Source organism: Lepidochelys kempii, chromosome 5, assembly GCF_965140265.1.
Source record: "Lepidochelys kempii isolate rLepKem1 chromosome 5, rLepKem1.hap2, whole genome shotgun sequence".
Taxonomy (NCBI): Eukaryota; Metazoa; Chordata; order Testudines; family Cheloniidae; genus Lepidochelys; species Lepidochelys kempii.
The window spans coordinates 113823347-113851331 of record NC_133260.1 but is presented as its reverse complement, the minus strand read 5'-3'; the positions used below and the strand labels follow the sequence as shown (position 1 = coordinate 113851331).

At 41.7% G+C, this 27985-nt stretch overlaps 1 long non-coding RNA gene across 2 annotated transcripts; it reads right to left on the bottom strand.

Moving 5' to 3' along the window:
* Positions 1-27: 27 nt before the first annotated feature.
* On the bottom strand, positions 28-27775 carry LOC140912124 (uncharacterized). 2 transcript variants are annotated; one of them, XR_012159227.1, is made up of 6 exons: positions 27720-27775; positions 25213-25258; positions 19218-19358; positions 8990-9079; positions 1030-1171; positions 28-154 (listed from the first exon to the last, which is right to left on the bottom strand). It is a non-coding gene; the product is annotated as an uncharacterized lncRNA (long non-coding RNA). The 2 variants fall into 2 exon arrangements; XR_012159228.1 differs by lacking the exon at positions 27720-27775 and adding an exon at positions 25557-25656.
* Positions 27776-27985: the final 210 nt, after the last annotated feature.

Genomic DNA, 27985 nt, shown 5'->3' with positions numbered 1-27985 from the left:
TTCGCATTGACTCATGCAGATCTTGACTTTCGGAGACTCCTACCTTGGACTGTTTAAACACTTTCGATGTTTGTTCTCCCCTTCACGCAGAATTTATGCTGAGACTGATGGGACTTGGGTGCACGTGCCGAAGGGAGAACGGACTCCACATATTCTTGTAGCATTGAAAAGAGGGGAGAAAAAAAGAAAATACACATGATTTATTGTGTATTCGATTATGAACAAACCTGTGCACATAAAGTACTTATTAACTCCTTGTCTTCAGCTGTGTACTAGAAACAACGGCTCGTGCTCAAGCCTGAAAGATGCTGAGCATTCTCAACTTCCGACTCTCAGAACGTGGAGCTGAAGCTCCAGTATTTTCTTGGACTATTTGATTGACTCAATGGGAAGTCAGGGCACCCAGCACTGCACAGAATAAGGCACCAGGGTCAGGCTTAAATTCAATTTGAAATATCTTTTCAGATATAATAATTTTGTTAAGATGATGTTAAAAAAGAGAGAAAAAGGCAGAGTTGAAGCGTAGAAGTTTCTGGTTATCAGGGAATAAGGTACAGATTATCAAAGGGTGCGACGATCTGTTTAGGAACAGGTGGCGTAAGGAATACATAATCTGCAAGCTCCCCGATTGGGGGTAAAAGGTTGACGGGTCAAAGTACAGACATTGAGATATGGGGGTCCATTGTTCATATAATGGCTATGTTCAGGTGTGGAGTATAATGAGTGGATACGGTGATGAGGATGGATTGACCCTCATTTGGTGAGATTTAATGTTCAGTGAGTTTATGGTTCCAGTTCATATGGTCCAATGGAAAAAGTCTCTCGGTCCCTTTCCCATAGTTGATGCACGATGTCGTTCCGGCTCACACCTCCTGGTACTGTTGGTGGCCAGTGATGTGTTTGATGTAGATGTCCCTGGACCATCGGATGGGTCAGATATGCTACTATCATGGCAAATTCTCAGGGGGCTGAGATAAGAAGCACACTCAAAATTTCATATGTCAAGATATAAAGATGAGGAAAACTCACCCTCCCACTTAAGACAGAGCTACTAATGTAGAAGATCACTAAATGTTACTAATAGCTTAATAGCTTGTAGCCTGGAAGCCAGAAAGGAAATATACTGGAAATGATCCTGTACTCCACCAGTCGCGGATAGGTAGCGGGAAAACTGAAACACAATGAGAGAATTATGTTTTCTTGTGTTGGCCACCATAGTAACTATGTCTGATTAAGAACAAGTAATAATATAGCATCTTTCACACTGAAGCACTGTGATATTACCCCGGGTACAATCTGGACTGTTGAACAGCTGAGTTCCCTCAGTTCTCCAGCCAGGGGTGCCTTTTAAACGGCTTCGCTGCTAGAACAACCTCGCCTGGTCTGCTCACACACACACAGCCTCCAGTATGTAAGTCACCCCCAGCTATACTGTATGAGTGCTATGGCCAGCCACTCTTGAATTACACTGCAGAGTAACACCAGAAAACTCCTGGTGCCAGACTTTCTCTTAGAAATATTCATCTTGCCCTGCCCAGCTCTCTCGTGGACAACACAAGCTCATATCAGTTTATTAATAGAAAAAGATATGCACAAATCCTGTTATCTCAAATGGAGTTTCTCAAACACTTCAATCCAAGCACCCTGATTTAGATAACACAATAAAACAAGTTTATTAACTACAGAAAGAAACATTAAGTGATTGCAAGTAATGAGTCATAAGAGTCAGAATTGGTTACAAGAAAACAAAAGTAAAACACAACTCAGATCTAACTTAACAAGCTAAGTGGATTCAAAGCAAAAGTCTCTCTCACCACATGCTTCAGCAGTCTGAGGGGATGTCTACACTGCCCATGTTACAGCTCAGCCGCGGCAGCGCATTACGTGGGCAGTGTGGTCACGCTTTATCCGCAGGGGAGAGCTCTCCCGGTGATAAAATAACCCGCCCCGAATTGGGGGTGGTAGCTTTATTGCCGGGAGCACAGCTCCTGGTGAGAAGGCGCTGTCTATACTGGTGCCCTTCAGCGCTAAAACTTTTGTCGCTCAGGGGGGTGTCTTGGGCAATAAACAAAAATTCACGGCCCTGTGACCTGTCCATGGCTTGTACTGTATACCCCCGACTAAATCTTTGCTGTTCTGGGGGGCTCTGGAGGGGCAGCTCCAGGGCACCCGCTGGTGCTGGGGGCGGGCTCCGGGGTGCCCGCTGGTGCTCAGGGAGGGGCAGCACGGGGGCTGCTGCTGGCAGGGGGTGGCCCTACTGGCCCAGGACCGCTGCCGCCACTGCCGGTGGGGGGCGGCCCTGCTGGCCTGGGACCACCGCGCCACAGCTGGCAGGGGGTAGCCCAGGACCACCGCTGTTGAGGGGAGGGGGAGCAGTGCAGCTGGACCCGGGGCCACCTGAGCTGCTCGGGTGGCCCTGGGGTCAGTCATGCTAGCTGGCTGCAGAAGTCACGGAGGTCCTGGAAAGTCACTGAGTCCGTGACTTCCATGACCTCCATGACAGACTGGCAGCCTTAGTTATACGTGATACCCAGTATGAGCACATCGACACTGGTAGAGTTTGCCAGTGTAGCTCTAGAGGTAGAACTATACCGGGACACCTTTTCTAGCGGAGACCTGGCCTGCTTTTTATCTCATTGCCTAACAATGTGCAGAGGCAGAAATATATTTCACTTTGTATTTCAGATCAACGTACAAGCCTGAATCAGTCAAACCCCCATGGATCAATGTGCACAGAAAAAAATATATGTAAATGTATTTTTGTTAACCATTAAATTGTTCAAGTATCTGTCCCCCTACATAGATCAGTGGGGTTGGAAAGAACCTATAGTGGATCCAAATATCTCATTCCCCAAAACTGTAATAAGTGATATAAGTATTCCTAAATCATCTGTACTATTACAAACTTCTAATGTATTAATCATCATAGTTTCCTGCACTAATTCTTTCTCAGACAGATTTAAGCAACAACTTAGGAAGCATCAAATCTCAATTGTGGGCCAGATCCTGAGGACTGGCCTTATTACGCTTGAGTAGCCCAGGGAGGGAGGGCTCCTTGATTCTAGGGTTGTTGGTCCTGAGGCATAATTTAGGATTATTCTCAGTTGCAACTGCCTCTAAGGGGCTGTTTTGACAACCAAGGGTTGCTGATGTATACAAACAATCGAATCACCCCCTTCCCCTTCATCCAAGGTATACAAGGGGAATCCTCAGAAAGCTAGTCCAACTGGTGTTATGGCTGCTTTGTGCCATCTGAGCACAAACCCAAGCAGCGACAGTGGGACTGAGAAACTGGAGCCCACAGTCAGGGGTGATTCTGTCCACTAGCTTCTTAGGAGAAGGTTTGCCAAAAAGAGTTTTGCAGTTGTTCCACCGATTTTCTACTCTAGTTGTTAAAGCTTTTCTCAATATTTAGAGGAATGAATGCATCATGGTTATTTGAGACTAGGCACAGCACATAAGAATATAGTGTTTGCTATACTGGATCAGACCAGCAGGTCGAGAATCCTGTCCCTCAAAGATGCCAATACATGATGCTTCAGACAAAAAATCCGCAACGTAACTAGCTAATTGTACAACCTTCAACATTCCTTTCCCTATAAAATGTACTGGCTCAGTGTGATCAAGTCTCCCTCTCTCTCCAGTGGCTTCTCAAGAGAAGGGACCTTCCTCTAGTGGCATCAGCTGAGAGAGATCTCAGCTCAAGTAAAAGTAGTGTAGAGTCCTGTGTTTCTAAAGCCAGAGCTCCTGGGGTCTATCCCTGATGCTGCATGTGTATGGGTTAGCTACCAACTAATGAATCTGTGTGCAAGCAGCATGTGGATTCATCACACCACCTGTTCATAAAAGTGCTTATAATATGTACTAGAGCCAGATACAGTGTGGCCACGCTCCCTACACAGCTCTGCCACTGCTTCCTCAGGCCTGACCTGCAACATGCGTGTGCTTCCCATGGCTCGTTGTAACTTGTGTGGCGGATTTAGTTTTACACGCATTATGCAAAAATGAAAAGCGGAAGAGCTAGAGCAGTTCACGTTACTTTGCCATTGATTTGTTTTTAGTATTCTTGTGAAGGGGTTAATTGGACTCTGACAGAAGTTACTACAGTGGAACCTCAGAGTTACGAACACCAACATTACAAACTGACCGATCAACCACACACCTCATTTGGAACCAGAAGAACACAATCAGGCAACAGCAGAGACTGAAAAAAAAAGAAGGCAAATAGAGTACAGTACTGTGTTAAACGTAAACGACCAAAACAAACAAAGGGAAAGTTTAAAAAAAAAAGATTTGACGAGGTAAGGAAACTGTTTCTGTGCTTGTTTCATTTAAATTAAGATGGATAAAAGCAACATTTTTCTTCTGTGAAGTTTCAAAGCTGTATTAAGTCAATGTTCAGTTGTAAACTTTTGAAAAAATAACAATAAGGTTTTGTTCAGAGTTAGAACATTTCAGAGTTGTAAACAACCTCCATTCCCGAGGTGTTTGTAACTTTGAGATTCTATTGTATGTAACCCTTCTGCCAGGCTGAGCTGATAGCAGCAAGGGCTGGGTTCAGTACATAGGGGTTCCCTCTCAACAACACAATGCAAAACTGGCTCGAGCTCCCACCCAGTGACCTGGGAAAATTTTACACACACTCCCGGGTGCCTCAGAGAGGCAATACTTCCCCTCTCACAAGCACAGAGTCTTGGTGTAGCAGAAAATCTTTAACAACAGGAGGTAAACGACATCAGTATTAAATTGGGAAAACACCACAACTAGGGTTCATAAACCAAACCATGAGCAAAGACCCACCCCAGCAAATTGGGGCGTGTTCTTTCCCTTTGGTTCTTGAGTCCAGCAACCGAAAGTCCCAAAAGTCCAACAACCCAAAAGTCTCTATCTCTGGTCAGTGCCGTCCCAGAGTTCAAAAGTTTATCTGCAGAGTCTTACCTCCCAGCCTGGGTGAAAGTGGGGGTGTTAAGGGGCACCTTATGTTGTCCGAGGCCGACTGCCCCACCTCTCTGTAGAGTTCTACTGCAGCCTTCACCATGAGCCACTCTGCCAACTGCTCTGCTCCACTCTGCCAGGTGTCCCGTGAGCCACTCCAGCCATCCCACAAACTGCTCCGCCAGCCGCTCTGCTCCATCCCGCAAGCCGCTCCAGTCATCCCGCAAACTGCTCCGCTCTGCCAGTCGTCCCGCAAACGGCTCTGCTCTGCCAGTCGTCCCGCAAATGGCTCTGCTCTGCCAGCCGCTCAGCAATATATCTTCAGGACCCCCCACTACTTAACACACCACTCAGCAATTTCAGCTCTTAGTAATTTTAGCTTGTAGTGGGGAAGCCTCAGTGCTGGTGTACCATTGGCCCAATGTGAATTCAGCTCAACAGCCTATAACTAGAGTCCTAATGGAATCAAAATTAGCTCTGATATTCCACAGTAGAGAGAGAAGGCAGAACAACTGGTGTTTCAGACCCTCAAAAGGGCCCCAGATACCAATATCTATCTCTAGCCTCTCTCAATTCACTGGGTTTTGGAACCCATGCCCCTTGTCTAGCGAGTGCTACTTAGTTGATGGCGAGTCCCTCCGTCATAAAACAGTTCCACTGTCCTAGATTCACATAATCAGGGTAACAACACTTTATTCTTCCTGCCCCAATAATAGAGAAATTGGGGATCCCACAGCAGCCACAGTGACCCTTTGGGCTGCTGTGGGCTCATGCTAAGCGGGGTGGGTGTGCCTATGCAAACAAGATCAGCCCCTGAAGTTCTTTTCCACAACTTGCCACAATTCACCACCAGATGTCAGGGTAAAGCTCATCCTGACTCTGCTTACATGTAGATTAGTAACATGTAGCAGTAATTTTACTATATTCAGAATCCATTAGTCTTTTCCGTCCCTACTCAGATAGAACTCCCGTATGAGTTCAAAGATTTAGGGCTAGATTGGGACTTCAGGCATAGCCCTGAGAAAGAGGTGATCCATAAGCTGAACTACCTAGGAGTAGCCCTGAGCGGCACTGTGACTCAGAGACACCTCTGAGTCACCTGGCCTCTCCAGCTCCCCTCCTTGCTCTAGGGGGTGGTAATTGCCTGCTGGCCTGTAGCAGCTAATAATTACTACACCCCCATGCTACCCCACCCCCTATTGCATGCTGACGCAGTTCTGCTGGCCAGCAAGTAGTGAGATTGGGGCCAAGACTCCACCTATTCCCTGTCCCTGCCTGCTCGCTGCAGAGTGGGCACAGTACCCCAATTTCTCCTGTGTGCCTAGAACCCTCTAGAGATTCTAACTCCCTTCTGGGGGGATGTCATGCAAGTCACAGTCTAGCTCTTAATAAGGATTTCAGAATGGGGCCCATATACTTTATCTGAAAGGTAAATTTTTGTTGCCTTCTTTACACTGGCCTCTTCCAATATGAGAAATCAGATGTCTAGAACAGGAAGGTGAAAGCGTGATATGCAGCTTAAGGACCATTTAGTTGTTATTGTAAAATATTTTAAATGAGCTAAAGAGGCACTTAAAGGCATCTGCAACTTTAGCTAATGTCTTGGCTCCTTTATAGTATTGACACACGCTGGTTAACTAACTAGTGGAGACCAAATTTGTTTCTACCTTCATGGAAATAAAAAATGAACACGAACTCCCCAGCTTAGTAACTATCTATGAGAAGGTTTGGGGGAAAATGCTTGTAACAAATAAGTTAGATAGATACCAAATCTATCTGCCTAAGATACTTACCATAGCATCTGAGAGCCACATAGTATTTTTAATGTATTTTTCCTCAAAACACCCTTGTGTTGTCGGGAAGTGCTATAGCCTCATTTAATAAACGAGTAACTGAGGCACAAAAAGGCTAAGTGATTTGCCAAAAGTGACATAAGCAGTCTGTGGCAGAATAGGTACTTAATTTAGGTCTCTTAAATCCCAGGTTAGTCCTAACCACTGGACTATCCTTCCTCTACACAAAAAACAAGTAAAAAATATATCTGCAAAGCTAAAAAGGCTTATAAAAATACAGAGAACCTGACTCCAGTGGTATGTAAGACTTGAAGGTGGCTTCTGGAAGAATGTTAGATATGGATGTACAGATGAATTTATTTTACGATTTATTTATTTATTTGTAATAGTTGCGAGAGAAAATGACTATTTTGCTACCTTGCTAATTTTGACTCTGGTGCCTGTTGTCAGACTATTGGCTATTTCCACTTTATTGACTAGTCTGTATTTAGTCTATGACAGGCAATTCTGCATATTATTTAGCATGTATTGTAAGAAAACAAAAAATAAAAAAGCAGTCTCAAGTCTCTTGTACTTCTAACTTTTCTGCAAAGACAGGTTGCACAGGTGAACATACTTTCCTGATCCTCAACATTTTATTTAGACTAGATAAAAAAAGCAGCAACTCATACTTTTTGTTCTAAATAATGCGGAAAAGGGTGTTGCTAGGGCCAAAATTAGAAATGTGCTAAATAACACAGAGGAATTCTGACAGTCACAATCAGGAGCACTGTTAAAATACCTCGAGCATTGTCTCTGGTACAGACAGCCTCCTTCCACAAAAAGAAACAAGTGGATTTTGGTAGCAGTTGGTCAAAGATTCTGTCATGTCATCAAAGACAAGGAAGGAAAGTTCATATAGCCTTTCCCAGGAGTTTCTTTGGGCATAGTCTGCACTGTATCCATTGATGGAAAAAAGTGAGGTGTGTCCCAATGTTCTGTACCACACAGGCACCAGAAACTAATCATGATCACCAAATCCTAGAAGACAATCCTTATTCAATGCTCAAGCGAAAGACCAACCTCCAACCTCATGAAAGTCACGAGCGCTATTATTCCTTCCTAATCCCCAATCTGGAGATGAATGTAATCATTTGAATTTGAGAAACACAATAATTAGAGAGACACTTTCAGTTTAATAATCAAACTTCTCTCTGAAAATATTTGAGGCCAATTTACCCAAAAAGTGATGGTTTGGCCCTTCATCTGTTATTATTACAAACCCTGAGTGTAGATAGGCAAAACTGCTATTTTTATTTATATTATGATAGTGGCTACAGACTCAAACCTAGATCAGGGCCCCCTGGCACTAGGTTTCGTATACATAATTAAGGCCCCAAAGAGTTTATAATCTAAATAAACAAAGCATGGGAGGGGACACTGAGGCATAGAGCAAAGCAATTTGCCTAAGGTCACTCAGCAGCTTAGTGAAATATATGGGAATAGAACCCACATCTCCTGACTCCCAGTCCAATGCCCAGTCTACTGGACCACACTGCAATTTATACCTGTATAGTTTACGCTAGTTTCAAGCAGAGTTTAATTGCATAGGTGCAAATTATAATTCACAGTGCTTTTACATGGGCTTACCCTGATGCAACTAAAGTAACAGCTGAAACCCCCAGTGTAGAGCTCTGTTAATTAACTTTGTTATAAAATTTGTTAACTTTGACCCAGGAAAGCACTAAGTTCATGCATAACATTATCCAGTGCACAATTTGGACCACTGAACAGCTGTGTCCCCTCAACTCTCCAACATGGGGTGCCTTTTACACAGCTTCACTGTGAGAGTAACCACTCCTGGTCTGCTCATACATGGCCTCTAGCATGTAAATTACTCCCAGCTGAGTTATAAAAGCCACTCCTGAATTATAGTACAGAGTGACACCACAACTTCCCAGTGTCAGAAATGTGCACCTTGTACTGCCCACTACCCTCCTGGACAATACAAGCATAGAAAGTCCCTCATTTCATTAATAGAATATGATATTCACAAATCCTGTTATCTCAAATGAAGTTTCCTAAACACTTCAATCCAAACACATACTTGTTAAGATAAAACAATAAAACAAGTTTATTAACTACAGAAAGATAGATTGTAAGTAATTACAAATAATGAGGCATAAAAGTCAGAATTGGTTAAAAAGAAATAAAAGGTAAAACACAAACTTATACCTAACTTAACAAGCTGAGTGAATTTAAAGCAAAAAAGTTTCTCTCACCATATGATTACAGCAGTCTGGTTGGATTCCTCTGAGCCAGGACACCTCCCCCAGCTCAGTGATGATTCCTTTGTCTTTCAAGTGTTGATGCTGTGAGTAGAGATGAGGGGAGAAAGGTGATTTGTGTCCTCTGTTCTTCATTTTTATATCTTTTCCTCCTCTTTGAGAATCATTTCCAGTTGGGATTCAGGAGACAGCAGGTCTGGGAAATGGGAACTTCCAGCTATTTCTTTGCCAACATGTCAATTTCTCGCTCAGACCCTTTTTCCTGCCAAAAAATGACTGCTTAATCTGGTGACAGTCCATTTTGATTATGCTGACATCTAGCTGAGGTGATGGCTAACCTTCTGTCTCTGGGGAACTGGTTTGAAACTGTTTCCCTAGACTTGGAACAAGTCTTATACAGCAGAATTTTATAACTTTACATACAGTATTGCCTCACATATTTTACCAGGACAATAATGTTCAGCAGATTGTGATCTTTCAAATGGTACTTCACAAGGCATACTTTGTACAAAACTTATCATAGTCTTGTAAAAAGGGTGAACATAAGAGTACAGACTATCACAACATGTTTAAGTCTTATAGATTTAAGAGAATTTTCAGACAATATCTGGAACTAGAGAGAAAGTAACACATACCTCTGACCTTCTCCAAGTTTAATCAGTGGCTCTGTGACTAGAATGGGGATAGTGTGTAAAAACACATTTAAAGTGAAGTGTTTAGCAGGTTCTATAAGTTAACACTGAGCAACAGCCATTTCTCTTAAAAATGATCACTTTCTGTTCTCTAGTTTAATGAGACTAAATTTGTTCAGGAACATTCTTGATTGCAGTATGATCTGTTTAATTTTTTTCTCTATAGACTACAATATTTGCAGGCCAGGGAATTCTGTACAACTGGTTTGTCTTGTTACTAACATGCATAATCAAAATCATTTGGGTTTAACAAGCTGCAGCTTTCTGTCAAGAGCTATTATATGTGTAAAAAGCCTGCAGCCAGAAAGGAGCTTTATATATCTTGTAGTCCCAGTCATAAAGAAAACCACAGAACTAAAGGAAACACTGTATTGTGGATGCATGTTGTGAGTACACTCGGGGTCTCTGCACCAGGTCTGTGGTTTGATTTTGTGGCACAGAAAGAGAAGTACAGTTTGTGAGATTATGGCAGATAAATAGCATTTTTTGGCATGGCTAGAACAGGATACACCATAATTCATGGATTTAGCCAAGAACTGAAAGGCAAAATCACTGGGCAAAGAGATTCTGACATTCTTAAGGGGGAAAAAATCTATTATTTGCTGAAAGGAAAAAGACCTAGGGTTTTTTTTTTTCATAAGCTCTCTCCACCTCATTTAGAAAGTACAAACAAATCTTCCCTTTAGTGTGTTTCCTAAAAGGCCATTTTTCTGCAGGTACATAGGTGAGGTGTACTATCATGTGAGGTCTATCATAGTGGGATAGACTGCATGCCCAATGACTCATCAGTTTTTGGAAGGAAATTTGAGTGGGTGAAAAAAAAAAAAAAGGTGGCCAACTAACATAAGAATTAAAAGTTGATGTGTGGGCAGATTTGTAGGGCAAAATCCTGCCCTATGATGCACAAGCTAATGACCTGGCTCTTTGTCTACTGTTGTTATGAAGTGGGTGGCAAAAGGGGATGGGTGGATGGGATGATCACACACAGATCTCTTTAAAAAAATTCTAGAGAGGAATTTCAAAAGCACTCAGCAAACACCTATTGACTTCAATGGGAGCAGAGCAAGGCCAACCCGAAGCATTTCTGCAAATCTGACCACAATTTAATGTGGTCATTTCTTCACTTTAAGTGTTTGTAACTTTAATGTTCTTTTAATGTTTTTATACATATATATGAAACATAGCAAGATGATAACTACTGAAAAAAGACTAGAATGTCCAGCTACCACATACAGATTTATGCTTGTTTGTGCCTATTGTGTGTCTTTAGTTGCTATTCTTCTATTAGAGAAATTGTATTTCCTTGCTGAAATTCAATAACAGGAAAATAAAAATGCAAATTATCCCCAAACACCACCAGAAAATGTTTTTCTGCTGTAGTATTTCCAGTAATCCATTGCTTATCTGCTCTACTGCCCTGGGACAAAATAAGAAAATTAGGAGACAAAACAAAAATCGAGATGCCTTGGGACCTGTATGGTCATGTATGATCACCCACTATTCTATTATCCTTAAAAAAATTCCCTAGGAGGTACCTAAGTAGAAGTGGGATGTGTGTGTGTATAAATAACATAATTTATACTTAATGCTTCTATAGGGTCTTGTAATTGGAGGATTGTAAGGATGGACTTGCTTATTCTCTATTGCCTTGCACTTTAATTATGTAGGCTCTGATCAGCAAAGCACTTAAGCATGTGTAGTCCCCCAGTAGTCAAAGGAATATTCATTTGCTTGAAGTTAAACCAGTGCTTAAGTGTGTTGCTGGATCAGATCCTCTTGTGTCAAGTCAATGTAAAACACTCCCAATCAGAATTCTCCACTCATTTCCCCCAGTGGAAGCATTTGACATCTGCTTTGCACAGGTACAAATGGCTAAACAAGGTTCAAGGCACCAGTCACAGCTAGAGTTTCAACCTTAATTCTCATTTCTTACTTTTAGCTGTTTTAAACCACCATCTAAAGATGCAGCTCTAACCTTTGTACAGGGGGGAAAAAAAAAAAAAAGAGTGACTTGAAAAAGCGCATGTATCTCTTGGCTTCAGAAGGGCAGCCTCTCTCATTATTCTCTCGCTACACATCTTATGCCCTTTCTTCCTCATTCCTTTGCTCTTTTTTCTCCTATGTTCTTCTTCTCACCCTCTCATCTATTGTTTCTGTATTGTTCCCTAGCTTGTGAGTGTTTTCCCCTCCCCTCAATCCCTGCCTAAGTCTGTTTTCCTAACCCACCAGACTCACCTTTCATAAGGCTTTTGTTTGGGCTTCTGAAATGAACATAGAAAAGCCAGGAAATTCAGATTTAAAGCTGACCTTCATCTTGCATGTAATTTATGTCACTGTGCTTTTTCATGCTCACAACATGGTGAGTTATGGACATATGGCCTAATACAAGAAATCAGGGGACCTACACCAGTTGGGCCCGGAGTGTTAAGTTGAACTACATATTTCCTGTCTTTTGTCAATTTGTGTCACAAGCTTCATATTATTTAATTGGAAGTTTTGGTAAGTTACTTTTCTCTATAAAACCATGCAGACCAGTGTGAGAATGATCCAGGTGTACTCTGTCTTTTACAAAAGCAGATATCTATTTGGCAGCTTTTCAGCAAAGGAGCTTACCCAACAAGATTTGACCGGCCCTTCTGCACCTGGGGAACTGTTTTTTGTTATACACACAGCTGTCTTTTCTCTGACTGGTCTTAAGAAATCAGTCTGATACCCCATTTGAAAATACTGTCCTTGTAGTCACTTAAAAGCAACATTATGCCAAATGGAACAAGTGGCTGCTATTTAGATTGCTGGGTGGCTGATCAATATTCACTGATAAAAGTTTGTACAATTAACCATGTGGGAAATTAAGCATAAAATAATCTATTAATAAAAGTACAAGAAAATTATAAGTTTTTGCTTGTTTCCAATTGCCAAGAGCATGAGAAATAAAAATTCCAGTATTTCCTTAAAAGAACAGTTGGATCAATTTGGCTCATCATTTACTATTTTTTTTTTAAAAAAAAACAAACTCTTATTTAAGCCAAGACCAACAGAAATGCTTCCCTGACATTTTAAAAAATAATTTCAGGGAAACAGATCCTTGTTCAATATTTAAGAAACGGCAACCTGTTTGGAGGCTCTCTCCAGTCAGATACTTATGTCCGTCTAAGGAGTGTGAAGATATAGCAAAACACCAAAAGTATTCAACTCTCTAGCTGATTATTACATGATCAGTAAAGACAAACAGGTTATTATTGCTATTTTAGAACAATTGTTCAATGAAAAGGATCATCTTAGACATGAAACTTTTTTTGCCAGTCAAGTTTTAAGATGCGTATGTGGGCAAAACAGCTGGTTATAGACTAGCATGAACCTAATAATTCTAGGTATCTATTTATAATGCAGGATCTGAGAGCCTAACAACTTTTTAATGGCAGCTGCATTTTTAGGAAGTGAAAAAATTATGTTGCACTAAATTTTCTACATCCTGTATCGTGTGTATTTTTTTTTATGAATGTGAAAAAAATTACTTTATTTTCTAGAGATAGTGGTAGTCACACAATGGATTTTTTTCACACTGTATTATAAACCTGCGCATGTATACATGTATATTCCAGTACATAACACATTGATTTACCACAAGCTCTTTGTTTAAGTTGTGATTTTCAAAGGCTTTGTATGTGCATTCTGGGATGTGGGGGACACATTCCTCAACTGGAAGTTATGAACCTTTGTGAACGCTTCCTTTCCGAGATGTCTAAGGCCTGGTCTACGCTACAGACTATTTTTTCCACAAAGTTGTATTCAGTGCATAGGATGGAAGTGCTCTGGGGATAAATCAGATTTCTGCAATGTAGCCTCATCTGTTGGAAGGGGTGTAGTGAGTGAGACAGGAAGAGAAAGGACAGTCTTCATGGTTGAGGCAGCTGAATGCTGCCCTGGAGAACTGCATTCTCATCCTGCCTATGCCACAGAGTTCCTACGCAATGTGGGGTGAGTCACTTAAACCAAAAACTTTTCACGGATGGTTACTACGGCCAGGTAAAATCCACTAAGGGACTTAGATGTTGCAATGCTGAGCATCATGGCACCTAACATTAGGTTTCCAGAAAATCAGAGAAGCAACATTGTGGTCCATAAAGGCACCTAATTCAGCTTTGTGGATTGCAGTGTTGTCCCTGGGAGTGGAAGACTCTGGGTCCAGATCCCCTGCTCCAGTCACTCTTTATTTTATCCACAGTGGAACAGCTTAAATAGGACAAGTGGAGAGAGCCCCCACAACAGAATATCTCATAGCTCAGTGGTTCAAGCACTCTTCTGAGAGGTGGGAGACCTCTGCTCAAATCTGGCAAAGTGGGGTGGGGGTGGGTATTGTACCCAGGTCTCCCACATCTCAGGCAAGTGCTGTAACCCTGGGACTAAAAGCTATAAGGGAGGCACCTCTTCTTCGGCCTGCCAGATTTTGAATGGGACCCAATCCAGTAGGCAGCTTCTGAGCATGCTGACTGGATCAAGCCCCACACGCAATTTAGGCAGCTGTACATCTATATTTCCCAGTTTGAGAATTGCTGTGGGGCTTAGGTAGGAGATAGGTGGTCGGCTGCCTAGAGGGAGGCAGCAGTGTGCATGCTCATAGGCTGAAAGTTAGGTTCCAAGGGAACTTTTACCCTGCCAAGTAAGCGTATGTGCCTACTGGGCTTGGTGGGAGTTTTGCGGATCGCAGTGGAACCAAAACTGGGATTTAAGCACCCAAGTGAGACGTAAGTGCCTAAGGAGGGGGACATGGATCAGTGTTCATGTTGCACTCCCCGTCAGCCCAGGCTGGGGAAACTAATGCTCAACCATGGACCAAATTTGGTGATGAATCCTGGTCATGTGCCACCTAAGGCACATTGCGCATATACTAAGAAGGGCCTACGGCTGGGGTTTAGGTACCTAAGTACCTCTGAGGATCTAGGCCTAACTTCCTCATATTCTGAGTGCCTGACTGGAGACCCTGGGGTCTGATTTGCTGAAGGGCTGAGCGCTCACAACTGCAACTGAAACCTGTGGGAGCTCTGCTCTAACATATAAAATGCTCTTTAATGCTAAATACTCTAAAAAATCTGGGTGCCTGACTGGAGACCTCTGGTGTCTCCGCACGGGCACTCAAAATTAGTGGATGCTTTTGACCTTAATCTCTCTAGGCAGGAGTTCCCCCTCTATAAAATGGGGGGTAATAATATCCCCTCATTTCACAGGGGTATTGGGAAAATGAACTAATGTTTGTGACACACTCAGATACTGTAATGATGAGTGTTGTAGAAAAGCTCATGATTAATTTTGTCTTCAGAGTAGAGTTGAATAGTGCACAGTAAATAAGGCCTAGGGCAATACATAGAACAATGAGGAGAAAACAAAACACTGAATAGCTGCTCATTACATGAGCAGTACCCATCCTATGGCATATAATTTAAGACTATCAATGCACACACACAAAGGGGTTGAATTAAGATTGCACAGGCGACCTTAATTCTGGCACTTCCTAACTTCTGAGTGCCTGATTTTAGAACCTTAACCGTGTTCTTTTTAATATAGTTTTGTTTTGTTGTAATTTCATAGGTTTTAAAAAAAGCAAACTAAACACCCAAATTCCATCAGGTGGGATCATATTGACAACCAAATGGTTCATCAGCAAAATCTTTAGATCCATTGCAAAGACCTTTGCCACCTGAACTAACAAAGTAACTGATAGCAGTAGTAGGTTGTCATCCTCTATGTGGTCTGGTACTAGAAGTGGATGAGACACATTTTGCCATTGGATTTCCCAGATATTTGCTGACAGCTGAGGAATGGTTTGACTCAGGAATCATGGTTTCCATTCCAGGCTCTGGAGGGGAGTGTTCTCTAGTGATCATGGACCCTTCTGTCAGTTCCCCCACGACTTTACCTTCTTCTCAATCCCCTTCAACCTGTCCCTGCCCCAATTCTGTCTCTTTATCTCCTGGCTCCTCATCCAAGTCCCAGTCTGCTTACCCAGCCAGTTCTCCCCACATATCCTGGCTCATCAGCTCTGTCTCCCCTCCCCCGACACCAGTGGTTTCCCCATCTCCCCTTGGCTTCTCATTCTATCTCAGTCTCCACCCCCATCCATTTCGCACCCTCATTTCCAGTTTTAATCTCTTCTTAGCTATCTCCCAGACCCCTCAGCCACTCCCGCACATCTCTCAGTCCCAGTTCCCTGCCCCCACACCAACCTCCAGTCCCAGTCTTCCTCTTACCTCCCCCAGGTTCCTTGTCCCAATCTACTTCCTTCTCCCCTTCCCCCCCAGACCAACTATTGTCCCCTCTGCATTTCATTCAGGCAGCTTCCTCCTCCAAGCTGCCTGAGTATTAGCAGGGAAAGCAATAGGAGCTGAGAAGAGACAGTCTCCCTGTTTGCAGTTCCTTTGCCTGGTCACCATCCAGCCTGCAGCTACAGTTGTAGGGGAAAGTCCTGGTCGGCCCCCTGGCCTGGATCATGCTCAGTTCTCACGGACTCTTTGGGGAATTTAACTGCTAAGCTCTAGCAAGTCTCTACTGAGCATGTACAAACTGCTTTTTTTGAAAAGCTTATAATTTGGCCAAATTTGGTTGGATTTTCACAGGGATGGCGAAAGGTATCTCCCTGCCACAAAAGGCCACCTGCTAAATTTCAAGTCTCTGCTCCAAAGCATGGGAGCACTATGGGGATCAGAAACACTGGGATGTGTGCTCTGCTGAAATGCCCTTTACTGTACTACGGAGTGATGTGTTTTGTACTGGTGTGCTTCACGAAGAGAGCCCATCACAGCCTTTAGGTAAATGTACCCAATTAAAAGACTACACTAACTCAGTAAACTGTTAAATCTTCTAGCTGACATTGAGGGTTGAGGAAGACTGAGCCAAATGACCACCTCAGGCCATAGCCCTTGTAGTTATACGGGCCCTGCAGCATATCCTGCAGGGCAGTAGACTCAGGCTCCTTCACACCAATGTGGAGAGCAAATTCCAGAGTCAAGGGCCCTTCAATGAGAAGGTTCTGCCACCTGCCCCAAGATATTTAGAATTGAAGGGCTTCTACCTCAAAACCCCAGACTCCAACTGTTGAGACAGAACACGAGTGGAGGGCTAAACCAAAATAGCCAAGACCAGAACCATAGATGGCTTGATTGAACAACATTTGAATTTCACAGACTGGGAACCAGTCAGAGACAGAAACAGACTGGGAACCAGTACGTGCTAGAAATCACAGGCATGATGGGCTCCATACAAGAAAGACCACTCAGTGCACAGGTGCTGTAGCCCTGGGGAAGAACACTGCAGTAATTAATTCCGTATGGAGGTGACAAAACATGGCAAACAGTGGTGATGGCTGCATCTGATAGAAAAAGATGCAATTTCCTTGACAAGTGTAGATTTAAAAAAAAAACATATTTGACTACTTTTTCATTTGGGATTCACTGCATGTTAAAGGCTTTTACTGCAATAGAGAAATTAGGATGAAAACAATAGAGAAATTAGGATGAAAATTTCATTCTACATTTTCAATTATTATATATGCCAGATGCCATGACAGTAGATATTCTCACATGAAGAATTTTTACCCAGAGTTAAGGACAGATTAAAATGAGTACAAAGAAATCTGGGAAGTATAAAACAAAGCAGCATACTGCCTGCAAAAAATTAAGTTCTAAGCCATCTGTAGCTGGCAATTATGTCTATTCCTGCCAGACAGATTTCTTTAACATACATTTTGGTTATAATTACTGTTTCATTTGGAAGATATGGGACAATGCCTTACTCACACTTTCATTAGTCTAAACAATGAAGAGTCCTTGTGGCACCTTAGAGACTAAAAATTTATTTGGGCATAAGCTTTTGTGGGCTATAACCCTCTTCATCAGATGCATGGAGTGGAAAATACAGCAGCAGGTATAAATACACAGCACATGAACAGATGGGAGTTGCCTTACCAAGTAGGAGGTCAGTCTAATGAGACAATTAAATTAACAGTAGGATACCAAGGGAGGAAAAATTACTTTTGAAGTGGTAATGAGAGTGGCCCATTTCGAACAGTTGACAAGAAGGTCTGAGTAACAGTAGGGGGAAATTAGTATGGGGGAAATTAGGTTTTGTAATGACCCAACCACTTCCAGTCTTTATTCAGGCCTAATTTGATGGTGGCAGAGGGGCATTGCTGGCACATGATGGTATATATCAAATTGGTAGATATATAGATGTGCTGGCCATCATGTGCCAGCAATGCTCCTCTGCCATGTACATTGGCCAAACCGGACAGACATTCTCTGTGCAAAAGAATAAATGGATGTAAATCTGACATCAGGAATTATAACATACAAAAACCAGTAGGAGAACACTTCAATCTCCCTGGTCACTCAATAACAGACCTAAAAGTGGCAATTCTTCAACAAAAAAACTTCAAAAAGAGACTCCAACACGAAACTGCAGAACTGGAATTAATTTGCAAACTGGACACCATCAAGTGCCAATGCCAAATGTAAAGCAGAGCAATCTCAGGACTGCTTTACTTTATGTTGGCTGCCCAGGGTTCCCAAGGGGCTGTTCCAATAGCCAGGCATTGTAGAACATAGCGCTACCATGGCCATACTTCATTTCCTCCAAGGAATCCCTAGTTTGCCAGATCCACCAGGTTTATTAATGTTTAGCACTGCCAGAGCAGCACAAAGTCGCTGAAGAGTGCACCATCTGAGCGTCTGGGCCAAGGTATTGAAAACAACAAACAAGATTTTATTGATTTGCATAAAAGACACTTTTAGCATAGAACAGCTAATGGCTTGCAAATAAGTTGTGACAAGTTTCCAAAATTCAAATAGGTAAGTCTCTCCAAAATGCTGACAGTATTGTTAAAAGCTCATGCTATAACCTCTCATTTTAGCAGTGACGTGCTGTCTGTATATGCAAGGCATGCATTGTACGTCCTGCATGCCTGACTAGCTGTGTGTTATTCAACTGGCATACCATGGGACAATTCTGTCTAGCCCCCTTGGGAGACACCATTTTGTGTACAGCATGACCTCACATGTACTGTATGTGGGAGGTCACACAGCATGAAGGATGCCATTTTGGACCTATGGCATGCAAGTGAGTTATTGCATGTCTTACTAGAATTGTCACAGCATGCCCCAAGTCTTAGTTAAATTCAAATATATGTATTGTCTCTTTGCTAGTATTTGAAGCGTCTTACTTGTTCTAAGCAATATTGATGATTTCTTTGATAGTTATTGCTGCTGCAGTTCATATATAATATAAAAGCATCAGTAATTGCATTTATCAGTCAAATCAAGTTTAATAACCTGGAACCACCTAAATCCTATCCCGTGTTCATAGTAGATTTACATGTCTATTGCTATAGAGATAGATATATACTTATCACCATGTAATATGTACAGCGCATGTAACAGCTGGAAAATATAGTAACAATTATAGCGAAGGTACCTAAGCATTTCCATTATAAAAACCCCATTTTTCAATCGGGGTTTATTATGACTTTCTCAAACTTTTACCTTTCTGGCTGACGTTTTCCAGATGGGATCTTTGGCCAAGGGTGAAGGTTCTAGGAAAGTATGATCAAATGTAGTTCAGCAAGTACTGAGAACATCAAAAAATCTTGCAAATCTTTTTGGATAACTCCTGGGCTTCCATGTCTGGGAAAGAAAGATGAAAATTGGCAAAGCTCCCCACTTTATCCCTGTGAAAATCCAGTTTTGATTGTACATGGCACATGGATGGTAATTTTAAAAAATAATAATAACCCTTCTTTTATTAACGATCTCTCCAATTCTAACAATAGCCATGTGACTTGAGCTAGAAAACAAAGTCTAGTTCCTTACCAGCCCTCCTCCTGTCTCAGAGAGCTGTATAACACCAGCATACTAGAAGAAGAGGGCTGTAGCATGCATCAGAAATTACATATTCTACTAAAAATGTGAGTGGAGTTTGGAATTCCAATGTACCCTCCATTGCAAGCCCCCCTTCTCAGGCTCCTACCTTCCCTCTTCCCCTTTACACCACTCATTCACATTTACTGCTTCTTTCAAAGAAGCCACTATTTTAGCAAAGAACACCACTGGCTATGATTTTAAGCTCTCTGCTTTGATGTGCAAGCTATATGCTTTACATCTGCATTACAATTAGTGTATATGCATAATCAGATTACACAGGTCAATGGACACGTAAGCAGTTTCCTAGCTGTTGTTACTGTGTTTTGTTTTGTCACGAAGCATACAGATTACATGCATCTGCTGCAAATCTTTACTGGAAAACAAATAATTACAATTAGAGATGGCTTTGATCTGAAAGACTAGAGCCAGCTCCTCCCTCCCCAGACTTCGGGGATGCTTGTTCTAAATTTTAGGCTTTATCTTTGCCCTGGTCTTAAATAAGGGGAAAAAGGGAGAGCAAGCCCATGCACAGGAACCTTGCGTGGCTCTGAGAGTAGGGGCTGGGAATCTGATACCCTCGCCAAGAGCAAATGGGTGGAGGGTAAGGAGTGGGAAGAAACTTCCTTTTCCCCCTGAGTGCACAGTCCCAATCTTTAGACACAGATTACTGACATCAGAGACCACAACAGGTTTTTTAGAAGTGTAGGTATCTGTGATGTCGCTGCAGCTATTATAGATAGTATCAATGTGAGGCACTAATGGGTTGCAAAATTCCTTTTTACAGATCTGTATTTATGACCCCTCTGGATGCGTGGTTGGTTGTAAAACGTATTTTGAACAGAACTTTGTTTATACATTTTACTAGGGATCTCAGAGTATGTCATAAAGGAATGAGATACCAGTAGTGCAATGAGTGTAGACAAATGGAGCTGATATGGAGTGACCAGATGCCCTGATTTTATAGGGACAGTCCCGATTCTTGGCTCTTTTTCTTATATAGGCTCCTATTACCCCCCCACACTCCGTGTCCCGATTTTTCACATTTGCTGTCTGGTCACCCTAAGGTGATATCATGAGGTGAGCCTTGGCTATGCATGCTGATCTGTTCAGAGAGGAAATACTTGGCAGCGCATGGGGGGGTTATCCCTATCACTTCAGAAAGTGCAATGAGAACTATCATTTCAGTTTGAACAGCCACCGGGTATTGCATAAGGTATTGCACTTCTAATTATATCTAAAGTACTGCATCTTCCTCGTACTGCACTGCAGCATCAGTTCTGCATCTGAGCCCTGTTGTGACATTTGACCAGACAAGCTTATGTTTCAAAGTGTAAGGGTGCATCTACACTAGGAAAATACATCAAGGTTAACTTGGGCCAGTTCTACATATAAACTTACATGGGTATAAATACGTTGCTCAGGGGTGTGAAAAATCCACACCCCTGAACAACACAGTTATACCGACCTAACTGCTGGTGTAGACAGCGCTATGTAGACGGGAGGGCTTCTCCTGTTGACATAACTACCGCCTCTTGCAGAGGTGGATTAGCTCCCCTTTCGGTGTTGTAACATCTTTACTGAAGTGCTACAGCAGCGCAGCTGCAGCGTTTTAAGTGTAGATCTGTCCTATACACTGCAACTCTTTCCCTAGCAAAGACCCAAATTAATACTTTCTGCCATGATGTAGCTGTATGAGTCCTTTAGGGTTTGCCGAAAACAGTTCTCCTGAGATTAAATACAACAGTGAACTGAAAAAACAAACAAGCCAGATTTTGTGCAAAATACTGGTCCGCTTCCACCAACTTCAGTGGGAGCAGGATTGGGCCCTTAAACTTTTGATTAAGATTTAGGCCCCAGTCCTGCAAACCTACTCATTTGATTAACTTTAAACTAGTGAATAGCCCCGTATCAATGGAACTATTCACAAGCTTAAAATTACGCACATAAATACATGTTTAGAGGATTGTGGCCTTAATCTTTAAAAATGACATTATGTTTAAAGTCTTTAAACCCACCTGGGAATTTGTTCACCTGGAATTATTTCAGGTTTCCTGGAATTAATTCCTACGAGAGAGAGGATTTTTTTTTAACACTACAAAAACTTTATTTCAAGGGCATCCAAACCAGTGCAAACTTGAACCAAGAGAACATTTATAGCACAAATAAGTTAGTTTGCCAGTAAAATGTTTTATTCTCCTGGCTGAGCTTTTAGAGACTTATGTTTGAATAAGGGCTTTAATGCTCATAGCCTGTCTTCACCTTGATCAAGAAGAAAGGCACAAGGGCCAGTTGTGATGGGAGGACTGGGACTCAGGAGGTTTGGGCTATCTTCTACCATGGGTGACCTTAGGCAAGTCATTTAATTTCTGTGCCTTCTGCAAAATGACGATAATATTAATGCTTACCCACCTTTGCAAAACACTGAGATCTAGGGATGAAAAGCATTAATAATTACTATTATTATGAATCTCCCATGGAGTCAGCAGTTCTAGGACCAGGGCCCATTGTCCTGTGTTTAATATATCACAGTGTGTTGCAATGGAAACAACTGTGACATCATAAATAGGATTCTGACTCCACTGCAGGATAACACAGGAAGAAAAGAAGGGCTATGGGGAAGCAAATCCTTATTAAAACAAATATTTTCAATAAGTGGCAAGAGGTATACAGAAAACAAGTGAAATCATGGCAGTGGAACAGCTAGATGTGTGCATGTGTGTATATATAAGCTATTTCCACATGGAACTGCTCCATCAGAACTTAAGTACTCAGTAGCAAACAGCGACCAGTCTTCTGAATAATTGTGTCAGCCTTTCCACTTTCCCCTTCCATTCCTCCACATACTCCTATACCGTAAGTGTCCACCTCCATAATGCCAACGCAATGGCTCCCATCATTATTAACAATTACATTAAATCTATTCAAGTGGATGCAGAAGCTGAAGTCAGCACAAAAATTCAAATGATGACAGAAACAGCATGATATGCAGAAAGGGGTTGGTTATTATATCACATGTTTAGATGTATAGGTCAGTTAATCTTTAGCTAAATATCCAGTTATTTAACAGCTGTTATGAGTCAGCTGGATAGAGGATTAGTTGTTTTTTTTTAAAAGTGTGGTGGTGAAAAAATGCTTTAATCTTGAGCTACAATAGAAGAACAAGTTAGGTCAGGTCACATCTAGTAATTTTGGTTCTCCAATACTACTTAAAAGCACAACATTGTTCATACAGAAGGTGAAATGGTTTGACGTAGGTCTTCATAGGGCAATCAGAAAATAGCTGAGAGAGGCTTTTCAGTGACTACTATGATTAAGCATTATGGGATAAAGAAAAGGAGGACTTGTGGCACCTTAGAGACTAACCAATTTATTTGAGCATAAGCTTTCATGAGTTACAGCTCACTTCGTCGGATGTCCGATGAAGTGAGCTGTAACTCACGAAAGCTTATGCTCAAATAAATTGGTTAGTCTCTAAGGTGCCACAAGTCCTCCTTTTCTTTTTGCGAACACAGACTAACACAGCTGTTACTCTGAAACCTGTCATTATGGGATAAAAATCTCAGTGAACTGTTGCCAATCAAAATGCTTTATAGTATGGAATTCTTCACTCATCATTCTTCTTTTTTATCTATTTATACTATTATGCATTCCCCATCCCAATACTATGAAAGGACCTCACAACAATCAATTAATTTATCTTCACGTCACCCCTGTGATAAGGGGACTTGAGACACAGAAATTATGGGCCCAAATATTGATCTTAGTGTCCCCTTGTGTGGCTTCAAAAGTATAAAGGGGCTGAAAAGCTGGTAGATCTGTCCACAAGGGACTAGCCCCAATGTGACTGTTGGTAGGGGGTGTGGCTGAGGTGCCACCATACACCTATTCTCAGTTGCCAAAACAGCTTCTTGGGGTTTTCAGCAGCCAAGTATACGTTCTATACATCCAAGTTTTAAAATCTGGACCTTAAACGCTGTCTACATTAATGAAATGAGGTGAATAATACTGACCTACCCCACAGAGAGACTGTGACTAGTAAATAGTTAATATCTGCAAACTGCTACAAGGCCTAAAGCTCACCAGAACCACACAGAATCCTGCAGGGATGGGGACCAAGCAACCCTCAGACCTCCACCATATTCAAATATCATCTCCTGCAAAACTTTTCAAAATGTTGATAAACATGCATAGGCTTCAGCATAAGTAGTTGAGCCCCATACCCAAGTAGGAGGCTGGGGCAGGACTGAAATTACTAACTGTAGTAGTAGTTGGGAAGGAGAAGCAGGGGGTTTGGGTGGCAAATTATTTTGCAAGCATGGCAAAAGTTTAAGGCCAGGCCTGGAATTTACTTATAGGCTAACCTCAACACTTGGAACTGGGGGTGTGATTCCTAGCTTGCGTAGACATATCCATGTTAGCTCTCAATCAAGCTGGCAGGTTACAAATAGTAGTATGTCCATGGTAGCTCAGCCACCACATACCCACGGGGTCCAGGCAGGTTTGCACTTGGGGCAGCTAGCCTGTGCTGTTGCTGCTCATGGCTTCCTGTGCTATTGTGGCTACACTACTATTTTTAGCACGCTAGCTTGAGGAGAGCTAGCATAGTATATCTGCTGGAGCTGGGAACCACATCGCCACCTCCAAGTCTAGATGTAGCCACAATGAGCTCAGACATAGAGTGATAGACACAGAATGAGAGTGCCAAAATTGTTTCAATGCATTGCAAATTGCAATTCCAGTTACAAAAACTAAGTTTTCTGGAAAAAAATGGCTTCATTCTATGAAGACTCCACTACATATTCTGTTGGAGCAGTGGGCTGGGACTCAGGAGACCTGGGTTCTATTTCTGACTCAGTCACTGGCTTGCTGGGTAGCCTTGGGCAAGTCACTTCACCTCCAGATGCCCCGTCAGTAAAGCGGGAATAAAAATACTGACTTCCTTTGTAAAGTGCTTTGATATCTACTGATGAAAAGCACTAAGTAAAAGAGCTAGGTATTGTTATTATATTCCATTAATTCCAACAAATATGCCTCACCTTCCTCATACAGGTAGTCCCATTTAAATCAGTGGGATTATTTGGCTGCCTAAGGCTTTCTTGGGATGTAAAGTTCTCTTGCCATTCTCTGAAACTATGCCATGCCCCAGTCCAATGGAGTCCCAAGGAAGAGACTCTCCTGAAACTCACTTTCAACGTGTGTCACACTCAAGCCTTGTAGGAAAGGGACCCTTCCCTACGGTAGGGAACTTTTTGAAAAAACGTTATACTGTTCCTAAGAACACTTCAGCTAAAATGCTGTTAGCAGTGGTGGGGAATTTAAAAAAAAAAATCTTAATGTGGACAAGGCTACCGCAGAGAGACGGACAAGGGGGCTGTGTTGATAAAACACCAAGGCAAGGAACCCTGGGGAAACACAGGAGCTGTACTGGATACTTTGTATTTTTTGTTTTTATTTTTTGCATTTACTTTTTGGAAAACTGCTTCGTAGCAAAGCAGTTACAGACAAGCACCAAACCGATGTCCTTGGATTAACCAAGGATTAACCGATTACTCCTTGGATGAACCAAGCCCCCCCTATAATAAACACCACCCCAAGATGGAGATTTTGATGTTCAAACCTGATCTGCCAATGAACTTCTCTTTCCTGTCAGTCAGCTTCTGGTCCTGTGACAAAAGGCAAATAAGGTTTGTTAGAATTATTTTATATAATGCTACTAATGCAAAAAAAATTGGAAAATGTGCTAAATTGTACACAGTGATGCAGGCTCATGGTGAATTAAAACCTGGAAGTTAATATTGTTTTAAGAAAGGAACGTGGTTCTGTTTTAACTAATTTGGGCAGTTTGAGGAAATGCTATAAAGACTATTCTAAAAATAGGATTGTGCACAATTTAAAAAGATGATTTTATGAGAATGTATATGTATCTCATTTATCATATTCTTTTATTATTCATAATTATACCTTGCACTCAGAAGACCTGATCCTGTAGTCCTCACAGACTTCAGCTGGAGTTTTGTTATAGACCACCATTCTACAAGCTGCTGTACCTGAGTAGATCCTTGTGCCTGCATGGAGTTACATCCCATGAAAAACCACGATGCTCATGGGAAATGCAGGATTGTGCCCATGTAGACCTTTTCATCTGAGGATCTCAAATGGCTTTAATAACATTACTACACAGTAGACATAGTTTAACATTTTCCCATAAATTACTCCTAATTTTGCAACCAGAAAGGTATATTTAATATTTTCAGTTTTTTAAAAGAACTTCTAAATTATCTGAATTACAGCCAATAAGTGAGAGTAAGGGTTCTCAAATTCTTTTCATAGCGTGGGTTACATCTTAATTTAAATTGTCTTTTGGTTGCCTCCCTTCCATTTGCCATCAGTTGATCACTTCTCCCGCAGTTGCTGTCACATCTCATTGCTGTGGCAATTGTAGAAATTGTTTACACTGAGAAGTAAAATTAAGAAAGTATGAGCTATGCTTTATCTGTCTTTTAATGAAATGTAGCAGCTGGAAATAAGTAGAGCCAAAACTAAGGATCCAAATTTAGCAAAGGGTAGAAGCATGTACTTAACTTTAAGCATGTGCTTAAGTGCTTAGCTGAATTGGAGCCCAAACCACCAGCCAGCTTCAGAGAGCACAGTTTCAGACCACTCCTAGTTTTGATGCACTATCTTCTGGTTTATTCTAGTCTGTGTTAAGATTCAAAAAATTAAAAAACAAAGTTGGAGGTGCTCTCTGTAATTGTTCGAATTAAAAAAAAAGTAAAAAATAGTGGGAACACCTCCAGTTCTCCTGGAAATTTCCATGGTTCTTGGAAAAGAGAGTGACATTGAGCAGTAGATAAGTGGGGAGATGTTGGTTCAGATCTCCCAATTTAATTAACAGATGAACTACACCTTTTCACAGAACACCTTTTCACAGAATCATTAAAAATAATCAGGTCTTTAATTAGTTATTCTGAGTTCACACTGTATCAGATCTGTATTTCAATGTACCCTTTGATTTAGTTTAATTATGAGATTTGAGTCATTTTATCAGACTCATCTGGGTTTACAAATCTTAGAAACTGGACTGGATCAAAGCACATTAAAAAACTGTTAATCTGTGTTAACAGGGTCTACACAGATTTTTTTTAAAACCAAAATAGTTATAGTGGAATAATCTTTAGCCCTGGTCTGCACTGAGGGGGGTGGGGGGAGAATCAATCTAAGTTACGCAACTTCAGCTATGTGAATAATGTAGCTGAAGTTGACGTACTTAGATTGACTTACCGAGGTGTCTTCACTGCGGTGAGTTGACTGCTGCCGCTCCCCCGCTGACTCTGCCTGCGCCTCTCGCGGCAGTGGAGTACAGGAGTCGGCGGGAGAGTGGTCGGGGTCGATTTATTGTGCTTTGATCTAGTCCAGTTTCTAAGATTCATAAACCCAGATGAGTCTGATAAAATGACTCAAATCTCATAATTAAACTAAGGCCTTGTCTACACAAAAATACAATTTCTTCTGCTTTAACTATACCAATATTGTTAAAGTGGTATAAACTCCTACTGTGGACCCATTTATATCTGTATAAAGGTGCTTTATACTGGTATAACTATTCTCATATGGGAAGGGGAATAAGCTATGCTGGCATAAGGTACCTTTATACTGGTATAATTGTGTCCACACTTAGGCTATGTCTTCACTACCTGGAACTCCCACTGACGTCAATGAGAATTTTGACTGCAGAAAATGCAGGCTCAGTCTCAGAGTGCTGAAAACACAGTGATCACAGGGAGAATCAAAGATCTGCCACATTCACGATAAAGATAAAAACCCTAAAGGATCTGATTATTTTTGCAATATAAAACTGGCACTCAATTTACTGTAGTCCTGACTTCCACCCTTACTCATGCTGAATAATACCTTACTACATGACCAGTCACACTGCTTTCAGTGGACTTGTCTACATGGATGGCACCACAGTGCAGTTTACGGGGGTGTGAATTGTAGAGCACTCTAAGATGTTGCACTCTGATTGGTACTACTTGTGTAGTAAAGTACCTAATCAATATGAATTCAGCAAAAGAAGGAGGCCGTAGCGACAGTTATGGGAAAACCTATATGATCATTACCTACCTTTCTTGGGAAGACTGTTAATCTACTTGCAGTCGGGCTCCTTCCTTATTATTCCTAAAGGCAACAGACATTTTATTAAGTTAGATTCGGAAATCAGTTACATCAGTATAAATGTCAGGAATATATCCCATGGAGAATTACAAGGCTACAGAGTGCAAAAACCCTGATCCTAAGTTCACACCAAGATCTAGATGCAAGCAATAAGTTACGAAAACTAAAATCATTTACTGTAATTTTCTTTCTTTAATTAAAAAAAATATGCCTGC